The sequence below is a fragment of the Chrysemys picta genome, chromosome 2 (assembly GCF_011386835.1).
Source record: "Chrysemys picta bellii isolate R12L10 chromosome 2, ASM1138683v2, whole genome shotgun sequence".
Classification (NCBI taxonomy): domain Eukaryota; kingdom Metazoa; phylum Chordata; order Testudines; family Emydidae; genus Chrysemys; species Chrysemys picta.
In genome coordinates, this window is record NC_088792.1 from 53,853,419 (window position 1) to 53,867,627 (window position 14,209).

Consider the following 14,209-nt stretch of genomic DNA (forward strand, 5'->3'; position numbering starts at 1 on the left):
AAAACAACGTACAGCATGTGAAACCACCTGTTCTAATTATGCTCCAGGAAATGCCAGGAAAGTGAAGCTCATCTAAATGAGTTGCTATTACGTCATCCAAAACAGCAGTAGATGCCATAAGGTAAAAGAGCTTGGAGAAACACTCACAAGAAGGGGAAATATTATGTGGCTAGATCATCTTTTTTAGTGTGTCCAACAAATTAGAACCTCATTTGACAAGTCAACTTGATTTGATATACTTGTATGATAGTTAATGTTCTCCAAGTTGGCATTGATTATCAGCCAATAAACCCCATAGATCTAAAAGCAAAACCTTCAGTGATGCAATATACTCATATAATGGTCTATTTAATCTTGGTCATCAGGAGTCTAAAGCTTATATGTTAAGTTTTGGATCACATCTTCATTGCTTTTGGGACCAACACTACTTAAAATGAGTAATTCTGTCTGCATCAGAAGTGGGCACATAAATGGTTCCAGAGATTTTGATTTCTCCCGCTGAAAAGCCTGGCAATGGATCACTTATAAAGGATGTATAGAATTGTCTACAAAGGGTTTTATCAAATTCTCTTTGAGTGACATTTAAAAAAGAATAGGGTAAGGTTTTCAGTTTTACTACCTGACTTCTCTGCCCTAACTAAGCATTGTACATATTGGAAATGGATGTGCTTTTAGACTTAGGGTTCTGCTTTCCAAAGAAGATAAGCAGCTCTGCTTCAATGATATTTACTCTTCTCTCTCTTTTGCTCCATGTTTACCAAGAACTTTTCAGTGCTCTATATTTAAAGGCTCTTTTCCCACAGTTCAGCTCTCTGTTTTGCTTGATTCTTTCTGGTACCACAATCAGTAATCAGGGGGGTGGGGTGGGGAAATCTGCACACTGATTTCACTTTCAGGATATACAGGGAAGAGTAGAAGGGTTGTGAGAGAGAGCCTTTGTTGGAACATATTTTGTCTTTGAAAAGTAGTACGTGTGGGAAGGAGTATTAGAAAATGTTTTTTTTTTCTCCCAACATAAAAGCTTTGCTTTAATATTCTTTTTTCCAAAGTTCATGTAACACCTGCATTTAAAAAGAATCCTTTAGTAATTGGTTACCATCATGTGTAGGAAACTTATGGTTATGCTTTGCGGGTACAAACACCTACTGCAATTCTAATAGTTTTATGCAGCCCATAAGCAGGGTGTTATGTGTGCACAGAAGTGTAAAACTTGTACTAGCAAAACATATTTGGTTTTGATCCCACTGAGTCTTGCAGATTGAAATCCTACCACTTTAACATACATTGGGCCTGATGAAAAGTGCATTCATGTATGAGAACCAGAGGAGGCCAGAGAACAGATCTAGTTAACTATCCCATAATATCCTTTACAAAACTGAATTTTAATTAAAAAAAAAAAATTATTCACTACTCACTAGACCCTTGCAATGGTAGAAAATTTTCCTCTAATCTATGTCCAAAATCCACTACTGTTATATGGCCCTGATAGACAGGGTTGGTTCTAGGGGCAGGCGATCAAGGCAATCGCTTTGGGTACCAACTTCCAGGGGGCACTATACAGCTGTAGGGTTTTGGTTTGGTATTTTGGCATCACCACTTGAGCACAGAAAATGTTTCCCATCCTAGCTGGCAAAACAGCTAGGTATGATCCTGCTGGTATAGTTCCCACAGTCTACATGCATTTTCCTGCATCAGTTTCCTCATCATTCTTGAACACTCTTTGGGCTTAGGTCAGAGTCCTCTAAGGAGTCCAGGATCCACACACACACAGACACACCCCGCACATGGTTTCTCCCCCGAATCATAGTCTCTCTCTTCCCCCCCCCCCCATTCAGCCAGTTTACTACTTCCTTTGCTGGTCACACAGTTGAACAGAACCCCTCTGTTGTGCCCCTCTCTTTTCTCTCCCTTGCACAAGCTTCTTGTGTTTCTTTGAATTCCTCCGAATCACCACTCACTCTCCCAGGTTCTGAGGTTTTTAAGACCAGCATTAATAACTGGTCTCTTTGGCACCTGTTTGGGAATCTTCCATTCACCAAACCCCAGGTCTCTGCAGCTAGGTTGAAGGAAACTGGTTTCATCTAGAATGTGGCCATCCCATTGTCCCAAGATACTCCTATTTGCATGGCAGCCATAAAGGTTTAACAAGATTCTGCTGTCCCTGAGGCATTCAGTGATCCAGCAATTTCATAAGATCAGCCAGAATTCATAAGTTGTACATAAACAGATTCCTCAAATTGTTACAACTACACCTCTATCCCGATATAACGCGACCCAATATAACACGAATTTGGATATAATGTGGTGAAGCAGCGCTCTGGGGGGGACGGGGCTGCGCACTCCGGCGGTTCAAAGCAAGTTCAATATAACGCGGTTTCACCTATAACACGGTACGATTTTTTGGCTCCCGAGGACAGCGTTATATCTGGGTAGAGATGTACATTAAAAGAACATTAAGATTGCAAACTCAAGCACTGAAAATGAAGGAAATGTCAGCATTAAGGTTGACTGTGTAACTTTAATTCATTCCTTTTGTGTGTGGATGAATTATGATCTAGTCTTTAATTACATGATCACATACTATTTTTTTCAATAAGATCCCTTCCTCATTCAGTCCATAGGATGGACTGCTTCGGTCCACTTTTCTGATTCTCTCTGCCTGTCCTGCTCCCTCTGCTCCTTCCACTCTTCCCTACTCATTCTTCTGCCCCACTTTTTATTGTTTAGTGTAGATGGAATCCTAGAAAATTTAGCTGCCAAACTCACAAGTCTCTACTGAGCATGTGTGAACTAAGATTTTTGGAGGCTTTATAACTTGACCAAATTTGGATAGATTTTTCATAAAAATGGCAAAAAGTACATTCCTGACACCAGGGCAAATCCCTAGCCAAATTTCAAGTCCTGCTCCAAAGCAGGGAGGCACCAGAACGTCTCAGTAAAATTGCTGCAAGATTTTTTTTTTATACCGCAAAGCAACATATATTTTCCCTAACCTTGTTCTGAGAAATAGTTAAACCCTTTCAGCTGAAACTTTTCAAAACAATTCAGACTGAGGTAGAATTCTGGTATAGAGAATTTCAGCCTGAATGGTTGAAGTTTGCCAAAATTATAAACAGCTGAAAACAAGGGCTTATAATAGAAACCGTTGAACAACCTTAACTGTAGGTAATGCTATTTATAACACCTATAATAGTGTTTTATAACTACAGAAGTATAGAAATGAAGGACCGAAAATGCCCTTTCCCCCCGCCAATAGGATTGTTCTGTTCAGCATATTCTCTAGAGTTATGTCCAGTTCATTTTAAATGATTCAACAGTACTACTTTCCCAGAGAGAATATTCTACAATCTAATAACATTTATGAATATTCAATCTGAAGGTGACTCTGCTAAATTCCATCCTGTTATTCCAAGGCCACTTTTCTTGGACTATTCTAAATTCTTCTCTTGTTCTTGTTCTTGATTACTTTATTTCCCCTTAGACATTATTTGAGTACTGGAATTTAACTGTATTCTATCTAGGTTCTTTACCACCCTCATCATTCTCTACTTATGCAACCCAAAATATCATTGCCCTTTTTGGGAGGCCTCCATATCAGATTGCAAGTTCATATGTAGTATGGAGTCCAGTTACTTCTCAGTTTTGATTGCCTCTTTAGTGAAAAGCACTACACCAAGTATTTTACAATTCTATCTATGATCCTATCAGATTTCAATTGTGGCTCAATGTTTTCTAGCATATTTTCCTTTGTCCATAGTCACTACCTTGCAGTGTTCTACAGTGAGTTAATGTCACATTTTATTCACTCTAGGTACTTTTTTTCCCCCCGGTTACATAGAATTTGACTGCTTTCTTCCTTTGTGTTGACTGACTGCTTAACTATTCCTTCCCATTCAATATTTTTTCATTAGAAATTCTATCCACTTACTGCACATTTTTACCAGATAATTGGTATATAAAGTGAACAAAATTAGTGCAGTACTGTATTAAGATTACCTGCTAAACTGTGTTTAGCTTCCCTCTTCCCCTGGACAAAAATATTATAATTTCTCCTTAGTGAAATGACAACTTTTAGGTTTTTTTCTTTTTGTTGGCCCGGATCAGTGTTTAAAGTCTTTTTTTCCAAAAATCCAATATCCAAAATCTCTATCTATCTGGATTTTCTTTAAATCCCTACCTGATAAATACAGTAAGTCTTACACTAACTCCTTTTTGAGCAACATGTGTAGCCAATTGTTTGACTACACTAATAGATCATTCTTAAACATGTTTGAGATCAAATAACCCTCCGGAAAGCAATTCTTATCTTGTAGCATATTCACCTTACACAGACGATGTGCTTCAAAAATATGTGCTTCAGCTAGTAGTATTTATAGTATGATTTTACAAGTTACAAAACTTTTTACACATCTCTTAAAGTTTAGTCCACTAGTTTGTTTCAGCTTTGTCCTTGGTACCTCCCCATAAATTTCCATATTTTGTTTTGAATACTACATTCCAAGTGTTGATGAGCCATGAGCTAGCTGTACTTGGTATACAGTTTTCATGTATCTTTGCTTTGGCAAGTTTCCTGTTTTCTGATGCCAAATCTCACTTCAGCTTTGCAAAGTGTTGTCGGATGCTTGACTAGAATTGTGGGAAGAGCATAGTATATTCAGGCAACATAACTTCCCAATGCCCCTATATATAATATATATATTATATTAATACAATGCAGATAACACCTATCACTGTTGTGTATACTACATCTAACATATATGTCTTCGCTAACATCCCTATTGGGTCATGTTGTATAACTTTTTTAAACTTTATTTCCCTTTATGTATTTTTCCAGCTACATTTCTTGTCCAGACCTTGTCTGGTTCTAGAAAGTCATCATATCAGTATTCTGATATGAAGTAATTTACTATTACAAAGGTGTAATTTAAATTACCTTTTCATTTTAAATACAGAAGAATCCTGATTGTCCAAGCAACTTAATTTGTATCATTGGGAGTTCAGGTAAGCAGGAGGCAATAGAATAAACACCAGCAGTACAATAAAAAAGCAATTCCACATAGTCATGATTCTTCTGTGGTAATGTTCACCTTTTCTACCAATAAATATCCTTTTTCCTCACTTTGGGAGGACATATCAGTTCGATTGTTTACCTCTTGTTGCTCCTATACTTAAAAAGATTGTCTTAAATTGTAATTTTATCCATTTATAACTTTGATTTTGTAATCATTTGTATGTTGTAGAATTTTCTCAGTTCTCTCTTCACTTGGATTTCCATTGTTCAATCTTTTTCCTGCCTTTGCTATTGGTGATTTTTTTTTTATTCACCTACCTAGGCTTTATTTATCTTGGATAGATGGCATGTTTCTCCTCCTTCCCTTGATGTTAGGGAGCAATCAGACTCCACAGATTGTACATGTTTTAAGAATTAAGATTATCCAGTATGATAGAATCCCCAAAGCCAAAAGATTTCTTCAAACTATGCATATATTTTTTTCTTAAAGTTTATATCAAGGAGAAATCGCTCCCCTCTCTCTCCTGTTTACTCTGTTTGGAAACACTCTGGCCTGTATTGTATCATTTAGAGCTACTGCTGTGAGAGGAAATGGACGGTTACAGCATCAGTGGCAATTCTCAGATGCATTCTGACTGTGTTGAATACTATGGGGAAGTGCATATAGAAGGGGCAGATGCTACATCTTGTAACAGGTTGCAGCATGCACTCTCTAGTCAGCCCTGCACTGTACCTTATGCAGCTGGCTATCTCATTCCATAGCACTGCCTTCTTTGGCTCTGTAGTGTCACTAAGATCCTTGCTTTTGTGTGCACAAAGTTCATACACTGGTATTTCTGGCTGCCTCTGTGTAGGTGCCTGTGGGTTCCCTGTTCTCTTCTTCACCAACACTTATGCACCTGGCCTTTTAGGTTAGTCGATGATATCTTCTCCCCAAGTTCTCACTTTATTTCACTATTCCCTAGGTCAATCCTCTGCTGTGATGCTATGCAGTTGTTGCTCCATTTTTCTAGTGGCCAATCTCCAAATAGATTCCAGATCTCACCTTTCAGAGAGGAACTGTCTGGATGTTGCTAAACCATCACTGCTGCTTCAGACACACCAGTTTATCACCTACAGAATTTACTCAAATAAACTGACTTTCTTAAAAATCCCCTAGGGTTGTAGCACAAAAGAACACTTTTAAAGAGTTCTTTCTATTCTGTGCACCAACAATCTTTCTCTCATTCTCAGTGACTGCCATCTAAAGAAGGTACAGTTTTTCCAGTAAAAGATAATTTGTTAAACTCGGCCTCCAGGATTCGTTCCAGTTAATGCTCTATTTTTTTTTTGTTCCACCCAATTTTTATCTATCTTGCAGCTATAATAAATATAGAAAATAATATTTGACATTTGATTTATGTCTAAATTTATATGCAAGTTGTTTACGACTAAGGAATCCTCTTGAGCTACCATAGTTTCCAGGAACTGCAGTGGCAGCACACTTCCCAGTTGTCCATGGATGTAGTCCCAGACCAGAACTTGGGCTCATATCCAATGGTGACATGACAGTATGATACTGGAAACTGTCATCCTTCAAATGAGTTCCTTTCTTCCCATCTCTGCTAACATCTAGCTCTTAGGGAAACTAGTTAATTCTATACCTGGGACCTTGCTATTGCTAGTTTTTTTGGAAGCCCCTAGGGGACTCTGTTGCAGGGTATAGGGAGGATTTCTAGCTACTTTTAAGCAGGAAGGGTAAGAATTCCTCTGACAACTCCTGCTTCCCATTTATGGGAATCCTATCTGCTATCCCAAATTGCACTCCTCATCTTTTTCCACTGGTTCTTAGAAAGTCCTTCAAGGCCAGGAGTCAGCAGTTTGAAGGGATATGGAACCTTGCATGGAGCTCAGAGTGAAGCAGACACCATGACAAAATGAGGAGAGGTATGCAGAAGACTTTGCATGGGTTGTGGTGGAGGGCTATGGAAGTGCGGGGAAGTAGGAGCACTATTCTGGTGGTGGAAGAATATACACTGAAAAACTGAAGATGAATAAGAATACAGAGACTCTACTAACTCAGATTCATTGTTCTTAAAGATGATATGGTACCTGACAAACAGAGGCTGGGATAACGCCGTTGTCTATTTTCCAAGTCTGCATAGTGTGTCATGACTGTCACTTTCCACTACATAGTAACTAAGCTAGCAGTTCTTAATTAGCAGTTTTAGGATACCCTTATAAAAATACAAGATTTTACAGAAATTGATCAACACACTAAAGTATTGCCATTATCAGACTAATGGTTTGGACCATTATTTTAGAATCCTGTATACTTTTAAAATAAGGGTATCCTGTTTAAACCAAATTAATTACTAGTGTACTTTGTTTAAAATTGTGGTTTTGGTCAGTTTTGGGAGCACATTATTTTTAATATAACTGCTTTTTTGGGGTAGAACCTATGCCCTATCCATGAGGGTGTAGCCGGATGAGTGGATTGAAGAAGCATGGGGAATGTTACAGGTAGTGAATTTGCATACAGCTAGGAGGGTCATCTTCATCCTCTTCCTTTTGTGTGTGTGTGTGTGTGTGTGTGAGAGAGAGAGAGAGAGAGAGAGAGAGAGATCTGGGGTAATTCATTGCATGTTTTAATGATTAATATACAGTCGTGCTTAAAACTCTTCTAGTTTTGTCTATGATAAAGTTACATTATTATGTGCACAATTTTGTATGGTTAGTATGGGGAATGCTTACAGAATGTTTTATTTTCTAAAGTGATTGACAACTGCTTAAGCAAGACCTAAAAGTTTGATAACTACCTAGAGTTTTAGAAGAAGTCTTAATAAACCAACATAAGCAAAAGACCCAGATATGATGTTTTCTAAGCACTTGTGTCAGGTTTGTTAGAGTGCTTGGATACTGTGGTGATGAGAGCCATACAAGTACCTAGACATATATGGCACAGCAAATTTTATTAACTGCATAAGTACTCAGCTCAGGCCTCTGGAAACATTTAATTCACACTGGGTGTGCACAAAGGCTTAGCACAGCTATAGGCACAATCACTACATACTAACACATCATCTCATTTGCATAGTCACTCCAGTACTTGATATTTATCCCTACATAAAGCCACATGGCCAGTGCAAGCCCTTCACCTCAATGCCTCCTTACTTTAAAAAGAATAAATAATTATAGATTGAGTATAGTAATTTCTAACATAAATAGTGCTTCTCTCTCCCCCATCACTCGCTTCCCCCAAAGTCATTCGCTCTCCCCTCTACTGGGACTTATGTGCTACCTGCAGAGCTGGGGTGGGAGGAGCTGATGTGGAGTCTGCCAGCTGCCCTGGAGAGAGGGGCCCAAGAAAGCCAAGACCCTGGGAGGCTAAGAAGCAGAACGGGCTGTCGCGGGCGGGCGGAGACCCGGCTATCGGCACTGCTCCTTAAATACCATGCACTGTCAGGATCCCTCTTCCTCCAGCAGCAGCTGCTCTTCCTGTCCTCCCGGCGGTGGAGGCCAATTGCGATTACTGCAGTAACTGGACCTTTTGGTGTCCGGTCAGTAGTACTGACTGGACACTGCACAGGTCCCCTTTCGACTGAACTTTCTGGTCAAAAACCAGATGCCTGGCAACCCTAAAAGGGGCTCCTTTGTAGTCTTGCATCCATTAATTTTTGCCCTGGCTGCTTCGACAGTACAGCTATAGAATGAGACTGGAGAGCCAGTTTGTCACTGGCAATTAAAACCTCTTACTTGTGCTGGCAAAGCATGGTTTTATGTCTCCGCAAGACTGAATGAATGACTGCAGCTAATGTTTTGCTCATTAACTGGTAAGTGGAGGCCATCACAGGCAGAAATGTAGGCTTTAGCTCCAGCTGCTGTTTCTAATGTTGCAGAAAGCTCTCTGCAGTTCATTAAATTCAACTTCAGGCAATTGCAAAAACTGCTGGCTAATTATTTCTTTTTCTTTTCCCTTAAGTCTAACCTCATGTCACCACCATCCCCTAGCAGGCTGGAGCGGCACAATTTTCTGTCATACTTCTTTCTTGGGGAACTAGAAAAAAATAAAAGCTATGGGAAGGAGGTTGCATGATTAATTGCACTGTTAAAAATAATAGAATACCATTTATTTAAATATTTTTGGATGTTTTCTACATTTTCAAAAATATTAATTTCGATTACAACACAGCATACCAAGTGTACAGTGCTTACTTTATATTTATTTTATTACAAATATTTGCACTGTAAAAAACAAAAGAAATAGTATTTTTCAATCCACCTAATACAAATACTGTAGTACAATCTCTTTATCATGAAAGTTGAACTTACAATGTGGAATTATGTACCAAACCCCCCCCCAAAACCTGCACTCAATAACAAAACAATGTAAAACTTTAGAGCCATTCAGTCCTACTTCTTCTTCAGCCAATTGCTCAGACAAACAAGTTTTTTTTAAATTTCCAGGAGATAATGCTGCCTGCTTCTTGTTTACAATGTCATCTGAAAGTGAGAACAGGCGTTTGCATGTCACTGTTGTAGCTGGCATCACAAGATATTTACGTGCCAGATGTGCTAAAGATTCATATGTCCCTTCATGCTTCAACCACCATTCCAGAGGACATCCGTCCATGCTGATGATGGGTTCTGCTCAATAACAATCCAAAGCAGTGCAGACTGAGACATGTTCATTTTCATCATCTGAGTCAGATGCCACCAACAGAAGGTCGATTTTCTTTTTTGGTGGTTTGGGTTTTGTAGTTTCTGCATCAGAGTGTTGCTCTTTTAAGACTTCTGAAAGCATGCTCCACACCCTGTCTCTCTCAGATTTTGGACAGCATTTCAGATTCTTAAACCTTGGGTCGAGTGCTGTAGCTATCTTTAGAAAACTGATGGAACCTTCTTTATGTTTTATCAAATCTGCAGTGAAAGTGTTCTTAAATCAAACAACATATGTTGGGTCGTCATCTGAGACTTTCATAATACAAAATATGTGCCAGAATGTGGGTAAAACCATGGAGCAGGAGACATACAGTTCTCCAAAAAGTTCAGTCACAAATTTAATTAACAATTTTTTTTTTTTTAAAAAGCGTCATCAGCATGGAAGCATGTCCTCTGGAATGGTGGTCGAAGCATGAAGAGACATATGAATGTTGAGCATATCTGGCATGTAAATACCTTGCAGTGCTTGCTACAAAAGTGCCAGGGAATACCTTTTCTCACTTTCAGGTGACATTGTAAATAAGAAGTGGGCATCATTATCTCCTGTAAATGTAAACAAACTTGTTTGTTTGAGTGTTTGGCTGAACAAGAAGTAGGACTGAGTGGACTTGTAGGCTCTAAAGTTTTACATTGTTTTCTTATTGAATCTAGTTATGTAACAAAAATCTAAGTTGCACATTCATGATAACCAGATTGCACTACAGTACTTGTATGAAGTGAATTGAAAAACACTATCTTTTGTTTTTTACAGTGCAAATATTTGTAATCAAAACTAATATAACGTGAGCACTGTACGCTTTGTATTCTGTGCTGTAATTGAAATCAATATATTTGAAAATAGAGGAAAACATCCCAAATATTTAATAAATTTCAATTGGTATTCTGTTTAACAGTGCGATTAAAACTGCGATTAATTGCGATATATTTTTTTTATCGCGATACATTTTTTTAGTTAATCATGTGAGTTAACTGCGATTGACAGCCCTAGAAATTAGAAAAGTAGAATGTGATGAATGAGGGAGTAATGAGTAACAGTGACTGAAATTATTTATACATTTGATTTTTTTACATATTTTCTGTAACCATGGCACTGTCAGGGGGGATAGATAGCTATATTTAAAAAAAAAAATCAGGGGAGTATTCTAAAAGATTACCTGATGCTGTGAAGTACTAGGGTTAGAAGAATGGGAGGTGCAGTTGGTATAAAGGAGGGCCTCTCTCAAACCACAGAAACAGAAAGGAAAAGCTCCTGAGATTGTGACATGTTCCCCTCCTCCCCTGCCCATTTCCTTCTCTAAACTGGCATTGCAGCATTTCTGTGGACCACTAACTTGCTATTATGTGTCAACGTTGGTAGGCTGATCCCTGCATTACAGGAATCTCAAATATTTTCATAAAGTGGCCTACACCGTCATAGCAAGATTGCCATCAGGTCACCTCCTCTCCCACTCATGATTGCATAACATCACCATGGCAACTTTGTGAAAAGCAATATTAGCCAAGTATTGGTGTAATTGTCTATATGGGGCCAAGTGTGGTGTTTTTTTAAAAAAGTTAGTCACACTGTCTGCTTGTGTGGTCTTCATTTCCCCTCTCCCATCTATTCTGTTTCACCTAGATGGAAATTAAGAGGAAAGCCATTGCCATGCAGCCTGCACCACCACGTGGGTCCACTCTGAGCTGTAAGATTATATCAATTTACTGAATTCGTAGAGGGATTCTTTCTGGATAGAAAGTGCTATTTAAGTATAAGATATAATTAGCGTTATTTATTAAAACCGCAATGAATTTAAAGACAATAGCATTAGTTGGTGTGGAATCTCTATATCTTTTACTGCACAGTCAATAAAAATGTGTAAGTACTTTTGCAAGGAAGAAGGGTGTAAGGGACTGTTGTTGAGATCTATCACTGCCCTGCAATGCAACTTTAGATTACATCCCTTTTCCTCTTTCTGCCTCAGATTCCCCATTGTGAATAATTTCTGAAACTCTCTTTCATAACCTTAATCAGGAGTTAAAAGATGCAAGTTAGGATCTTGACAAAAAGGGGTGAAATGGCCAGTTATAAATGTAAATGTTTTGAACAACAACAAAAACATCTTTTTCATAAAATAAATGCTGAAATTTGCTTCAGGAATCCCATGTATTTATTGGAGCTATTGATTTAAAACAACTGATGAGAAAAATCAGGGTTGGCTTTTTGTGGGAAATAAGTGTTGAAGTAGTAGAGTCTAAAGGTTGAAATATATAATTGTTTGGCAAGCTATAGTATACAAATGCATTAAACATGGGCTTATTTTATATTCAGAACTTTCATATTCCAGTCACCTGTTTCAGAAACAGTGATGTAACTGAAAGCAGAATTTGGTCCAGATGTGTTTTAGCAGATATTCAAAAAGAGGAAGTTTGAATGCAAACATAGCTTATATATGCAATCCTGTAAATAGAAGAAAATGCACATAATTTGGTGGTATGTCAGCTTCAATTATGGAGCTGTATCCTTATTTAAACATTGCTTTAGTGTGGGTTAATATTTGAAGGGCTTGCATATCCCTAGGATTCAATGGGGACGGTACTCTTTATATCCATAAAGTGTTAATGTTGTCTGTTTGAAGTCAGTATTTCTCCATCACATAGAGCCTTCATGTTTCAGGTGTGTGCAAACACTGAGAGCTGAGCTATGTTTTTTAAAAGGAGGAATGTTGGGGTTGAAACTTAAGTAAGTCACTCTTTATAAAGATAAGTATTGACAGGGACTGATTACTGCAAGGGATTGGTAATGTGATACAAAGCCTCTCACTTCTAAACAACTGGCCTGAATCCTACCCAGGTTGCTGATGACGAACAAGTGGAACATCTGATGGCTGCCTGGTGGTCTATGTAAAATGCATTTGTGGTTTCATTTCTGTTCCTAATGGCTAGTTTCACAAGCGAAACGAACACTGCAGCTTGCATCCCTGTTAGCAGACTCCCTAGACAAGCTATTGACTATATACATGCTCATAAATTCATGAGCATTCTCAAGTCCTCAGAGGGAAGTGTGACCTCTAAGTCATCATTGAGGAATTCCAACTGCCTAGTCTTGTGGAAGCTTCTATTGCCACAACTGTGTGTGTTCTATGGATAAAAAAGTACTTCATTCTGAGTCTCTCCTTGACATCCTTAATGAGCATTGCCCGCTCACACAACGATGTTAGAACACAGTTGGTCTTTCAGTGATTTCATCTCAAAATTCTAATCGATGGAGGAAAATAGTTGACAGAAGAGTTTTTCTTGTATAATATATGTCTTCTTTTAGACCTTATCTCAAGATATAGTTTGACTAGTAAAATAATCATCAGGACATCCATGTAAAATACAGGTATGAAAAGGAAATAGGCTTGAATGTGAACATATACAGGGTTCAGGACTACAGTAACTAATATAAGATGGGGGAAAAGGGGAGTCATCATCCAAGTTTCTAATTTACCACACTAAGCTAAGGAATCATAGAATTACATACTGGGACAATTACAGTCTATTACAACAGGCAATAGTTATTTATTGTTTGTATTACAGTTCTCAAAGAGGGCATGTCCCACTGTGCTGAGCATTGCATGAACCTAAGGGACAGTCCCTGCCCTAAAGTTTATGATCTCAGCTAATACAAAACAGCAGTGTATAACAAACAGATGGCTTGGTGAAGAAAGGATGACAGTAACATGTATAATGGTTGCAGGGTTTTCATACACATAGTTGCAGTTGTGATGAGGTGGGGAGAGGAAAGTAAGGGCATTTTGAGAAAGAGGATATATATTTTCAAGTATGATGATAAACTGTATGGGATCAAACTTGTTAAAGTTATCATATGATACCTACTCTGAATAACATATATGATGAAGAGTGAGACAGCAATCAAAGGCCATTCCAGGTAAGGATGAAATGTGCCATTTGTTCTCAGCACTGAGATGCAGTGGAGACATATGAAGAAAGTTAAGGGATAGGAGAGCAGGTACCGTATGGCACATGTCCCCCTTGCTTAGCTTTTTTGTCACCGCTTTGATATTCTGTCTGTGAGTTTAAGTTGTGTACATGATCTTGGGGTTAGGTTTGCCTTTTTAAATTTTTAAGTGCACATAGCTTGTTGTGAGGTAGTTTGAATCTACAGGTTCAGTCAACTCAGATATAGTAAGTAGATGATAATGTCTCTGTATGAAACAAAATCTGGTAATAACACATGCACAGTAAGGCTCATGAACCCAGTGGAGGGGATGAAGAGCACAGAAAAGTGGCATCTGTGGTGGGAGTCAGCCAATGTAGCCTCATCCATCTCTTCCCTCACTCCCTAAGGCAACTGCTGTACATTTAGGGGGAGGGATCTGAACCAGGGGAGAGCTACTCTGTCACATCAGACCCTTCAAATCAGTTGGAATTTTCTCACATATTAGTGTTAGCATAAAGGAGTCTGTTTATAGTAATACTATCACAGCTGCTCCTAGTGATGAACATAGGGGTGGG

At 38.5% G+C, this 14,209-nt stretch overlaps 1 long non-coding RNA gene across 1 annotated transcript in view; it reads left to right on the plus strand.

Annotated features, from left to right (window-relative positions):
- The window catches only part of LOC135981093 (uncharacterized), a 98,642-nt gene extending 86,983 nt beyond the window's left edge, over positions 1-11,659 (plus strand). Inside the window, exons 3-4 of the long non-coding RNA XR_010598058.1 lie at positions 6,843-6,937; positions 11,331-11,659. This is a non-coding gene — a long non-coding RNA (uncharacterized LOC135981093). The remainder of the gene's footprint in view (positions 1-6,842; positions 6,938-11,330) is intronic.
- Positions 11,660-14,209: the final 2,550 nt, after the last annotated feature.